The 5009-nt window shown below is 47.0% G+C and overlaps 1 pseudogene; it reads right to left on the reverse strand.

Moving 5' to 3' along the window:
* Positions 1–1344: 1344 nt before the first annotated feature.
* On the reverse strand, positions 1345–1582 carry LOC139276544 (U2 spliceosomal RNA; annotated as a pseudogene).
* Between the last annotated feature and the right edge of the window lie 3427 nt (positions 1583–5009).

Raw genomic sequence — 5009 nt, forward strand, 5'->3', positions numbered from 1 at the left:
ACCATAACTTCAATTCGGTAAATTAACGCAATTTCTAGCGAAAATTGCGTCTGGTTTTCCCATTGCGGAAACGCTAGCCGAGAGATCACCTCTCACACCCGTCCGAAAAAGGCAACAACCAGCAGGGATTGGGCAGCCGCTCCCTCAGTAATAAGTCATTGTCTGTCGTTTGGCTGCAAGGTCCACAAGGAAGGCCTTCAAAGGAACTCCGCGGACTGCTTTGTCTCATGGACCCTTCAAAGCAGTTGGTGTTAATCACACAGTAGCTGCTTGCTACTGTGACCGTGCCTCTTTGGTAGACTAGTCTTCCACAGAAGCACCCGACATGACTGATATTTACATCTTTTGAAAGGACATGGGTACATAAGGAAAATCATGTGTGTAATCCAGGGATAGGAAATGATCTATTGTTTGTCCAGAGCATGCTAGTCCAAATCACTTTTTGCACAAAGTCTCGCTGTAATTCAGAGGTTTGGCCTATGGATGCTGATTTTAGTGATGGGCACAGGAAGAAGTATATGGAGAGGTCTGAATTATAAGAGCTGATTCGAAGAAAGTTAAAAGAAAGGAAAGACTTGCATTTATATAGCGCCTTTCATGACCACGATGTCTCAAAGCGCTTTACAGCCAATGAAGTACTTTATGAAGTGTAGTTACTGTTGTAATATAGGAAACGCGGCAGCCAAGTTGTACACAAGCAAGTTTCCACAAATAGCAATGTGATAATGACCAGATAATCTGTTTTTGTTATGTTAATTGAGTGATAAATATTGTCCAGCATATCCCCTGCATAAATCCATGCTGACTCTGCCTGACTGAATTTTGCTTTTCCAAATGTCCTGCTACGACATAGAAACATAGAAAGTTACAGCGCAGAAGGAGGCCATTTCGGCCCACCTTGTCCGCGCTGGCCCTCAGTCAGCAGCCCTGAAGGTTACATATAAACCTATGAACAATGTACAATGGTGGACAGGTAAAGAGCATCCGGCCAACCAGTCTGCCCCACACAACTGCGACACCCCCTGCATCGCAACATTTTACACTCCACCCCACACGCAGCCATGCGATCTCCTGGGAGAGGCAAAAGGGATAAAAACCAGGCTAATTGGGGAAAAAAAAATCTGTGAAAGTTCTTCTCCGACACATCCAGAAGATCACTCTGGCTGTATTAGATTCCTTGCAGTATTTACCATCGTATCTGCGCCAGCCAACAAAAGATTTATTTTTTATTTTTTTTAATTCTTTGCCAATTTTTCCAATTCTTTGTCAAATCACAAACGCCAGAGGTCACCTTGCACACATCAAGGATCACTCTGCGCCAATGCTCTTAGCCAAAAGACCTAGAGCCACTGCACCATTCCTGGAAGTACTGCAATACCAGGTTCGTACCATGGAGGTGGATGGGTCAGGCGCCCCACACACCTCCGTGGAGGTGGATGGGTCAAGCCACCCCACCCACATCCTATTTCCAAAAAGCATAGGAGAATCACCTTCCTGATCCAGGGAGAACCATGTTGGGGTCATGGTTACTCCCCTGTCAGGTCAGTTACGCATGATCTTAGCCAAAAGGCCGAGAAGCGATGCGCCAGCCAACAAAAGATTATCCAGTCTAATCCCACTTATCAGCTCTAGGTCCGTAACCCTGCAGGTTACTGCACTTCAAATGCCCATCCAAGCACCTTTTAAATGTGGTGACTGCATCTTTAATAATGGACTCCAACATTTCCCAACCACAGATGTTAGGCTAACTGATCTATAGTTCCCTGCTTTTTGTCTGCCTCCTTTTTTAAATAGGGGTGTTACATTTACAGTTTTCCAATCTGCTGGGACCTCCCCAGAATCCAGGAAATTGTAAATTACAATCAATGCATCTACTATCCCTGCTGCTACTTCTCTTAAGACCCTAGGATGCAAGCCATCAGGTCCAGGGGAATTATCTGCCTTTGGTCCTGTTATGTCTGTAATGTACCTATGAATGACTTCACGAGGCAATGTGTTGTACTCAAACTGTAGTGACCTTGGTCCTTTATTCATAACTTCAGAGTGAGGCAGCCGCATGGTGACTACCCTTTTATACAGCCCCTGCCAGCAGGGCAGGAAACCCCGGTCTCCACCAGTTGCACCCTCTAGTGGTGCCAGCATAGTATATATACAGTGTAAACCTTATTGATAATACATCAGGTAAACAAGTCTCCATCTTATGCAACTATACAGTGACTACACAGAGAGTATATCTATAGTCTCCATCTATAACATCACTCTCCCTCAAGTCCTTTGTGCCAATTACCTTTGCACTATGTGCTCTGGCTTAGCTCACTCCAGACTTAAGTGCCAATAGCCCTTGCACCTTGGCTGTGCTTTGGTTTGGCTCTCTCCCTGTTAACCCCCAAGTCCTTTTGGGTAGTGGTTACCAGGTTGGATGGTTCAATGATGCAGTGGAGGTTCCAGTGGATTCTGGGTGTGATCCATGTGTGTCCATGGCTACACACATCCAGTTCCACAACCCTTCCCCCGCACCCCCACAGTGAGATCATGCCGCTGGCCCGTTACATTAACATACAGGATCAGACACAGTGCAAGTACAAAGGGCTCAAATTTCCCCAGGAGTTGCCCCGGTTTTTTTGGAGCAAGTAGCTTTTTTTGGAATAACTTAAAAATCACAAATTTCCCCATTTAACTTGCTCCAGTGTAAGTCAGTTATTTAGGTTTTTTTTTAGTTTAGTTTTTTTTTCTCCAAAAGCAGGTGTGACCAGCTACTTACACCTCTTTTGGCCATAGAAGCAAATTTGGCCAGCTAAAAGTTATTCCAAACTAACTTAGGCCAGTGTCTGTGGCCACTTTTGTAGGCACAGAAAAATCTTACCTACATTTAAGAAATCAGCGTAGGTAGCCAAAGATACGGAGGCGGGAAGGGGGGAAAGGTGTGTTTGAGGATTCTAAAGCACCAAACACCTTCACAGCATCAGCACAACATCAAAACAACTTCAGCACAACATCTTCACAACATTATCAAAAATAAATGAAAGATAAATTAGCTACTGAAAATAGAGCAGTCCTGCAGAATGCACCGGCTAGCCCTTTGGCTAGGGTTGGGGCGGCAGGCACGCATGGCTGTAGGGGTGAGGGAAGTTTTTTTTTTACAGTTGGCCCTAAATGTTGTGTGGTGATAATGGAACATGATTCAATTTAAATGCAAAAAATCTTTTATTGGAAAATTTACAGTGCACTTCCACAACAACAAGAACAACAGCAAATAAAGGCTGCACCCATCTCTCACCCACATCTTGGGGAAAGTGCACTTCCTCATAGGGTCGGTGATGGTGGTTGGGGGTGTTGGGGCCCGCCTTGGGTCTCACCGGTGGCTGGTGTGTGGAATAAAGTGGGAGTGGCATTTGAATATCCGGCCTTTGTGCCCTTATTGCAGCAGCTAGCTCCCTCATGGCATCTGCCATCGTTTGCACACCCTCTGAAATGCCCACCCTCAGTTCCTGTCTCAATGCTGATATTTCTCCGACAGTGTCGCCACTTCACCACGCACCCCACTGACGGTCACCACGAGTGATCTTGTAAGGGCATTGGTCTCCTCACCCAATGACATAACCTGATTTACATCTGATGAAGGCTGCATCTCAGAAGAGACTGGTCGGCTTCTCCTTCCCCTCGCCGTGGGTCTGCCGAGTGGCACCCCTCCAGTGTGAGGTGCAGGGGGACTGGGTGTCCCAAGATGCATTTCACCACTGCCATTGGGACCCGCAACCTCGGAAGGTGTGAAACCATGGAATGTCGCCACGGAGCTCATGGAGGTTTCTGGCAGTGTGATGCCCTGTACCATGGACTGATCCATATCACTGTCAGCATTCTCCCGTGAACACATTTCCATTACCTCTTCCTGCCCCCCCCCCACCCACCTTGGTCTGGAGCGCACACATCTGGATCTTCTGGTGGGTCTTCAGGATGTTCGGGATTGTCTTCTTCTTCTGCAAAACACAACAGAACAGTCAAATGGTTAGCAGCACAGGAGGGGGCAGGATGGGTGGCATGAGTAGTCTCATGTGTAGCAGGCCAGTCAGCAGGTTGATTTGAAGGGCGACGATGCATTTTAATGACTCACCCTCACCCTTGCGTGTGGGTCCAGCTTGTGCAGAGCTGATTCTTTTTCTGCCAGTGCGACTCAGCAAGGCAGCGACCCTCTGTTCCAGGGGTGATAGTTGGTGCAGATTTGGTGGCCCTCCTCCTGTTCTAAGTCTTTCCCTTTTGTTGTGGGCCAATTTCTTCTGCAAAGATGAAAATATAACTTTTCACACATGGTGCGCTTCTGATGGGTGGGACATATACAGATGGTCACATTTACAATTGCAATTTAATTTAAAGATGAAGATATTACTTACACTCACTACTTGACCAATGTCCTGCCATTTCTTTTTGCACTGGCTTGCAGATCTTGCGGTATTCACCCTTGTGGAGTATTCTTCTGCAAATAGATTCCATTGTCTTCTCATTTCTTTGGGTGGAACTTTTGTGGGACCACTCCCATTGATATCCAGCTCCAGCCATTTGTCCTCAATGACAGTGACGAGTTTCTCCACTTCCTCATGGAGGAAATTCTTTGTTCTTGTTGCACGCTCTTGCGTCATTCGTGTATTGGACTTATACACAGGTAATCTTCCACCTATGCAGCACTCCTTTCCACTCCCTCAGCCACCCAAAAATCATTATTCACACATTACCTTTATATATGGTCCATTGCCAATAATATTGAGGGCACTCTCCCTTTAATTGGCCGATTGCCAAGCTTCCTGTTGCACTGCGCAGTGCGCGCACGCTGAAACGGACATGCGTCCTCCTGCCGGCACTCAAGGCGCTGGGCCCAAGCCCCGCCCCCCCTGCCGGCTCCGGCCGAAGCTCCAACCCCCGCAGTCCCTGCAGCGCCACACCACGGGAACAGAACAAATAAGGAACGGCCAAAGTAGGAGGTAAATTTTTGCCGCGTTTTTTGCACCACAGAGTCG

This window comes from Pristiophorus japonicus, chromosome 11 (assembly GCF_044704955.1).
Source record: "Pristiophorus japonicus isolate sPriJap1 chromosome 11, sPriJap1.hap1, whole genome shotgun sequence".
Lineage (NCBI taxonomy): Eukaryota > Metazoa > Chordata > Chondrichthyes > Pristiophoridae > Pristiophorus > Pristiophorus japonicus.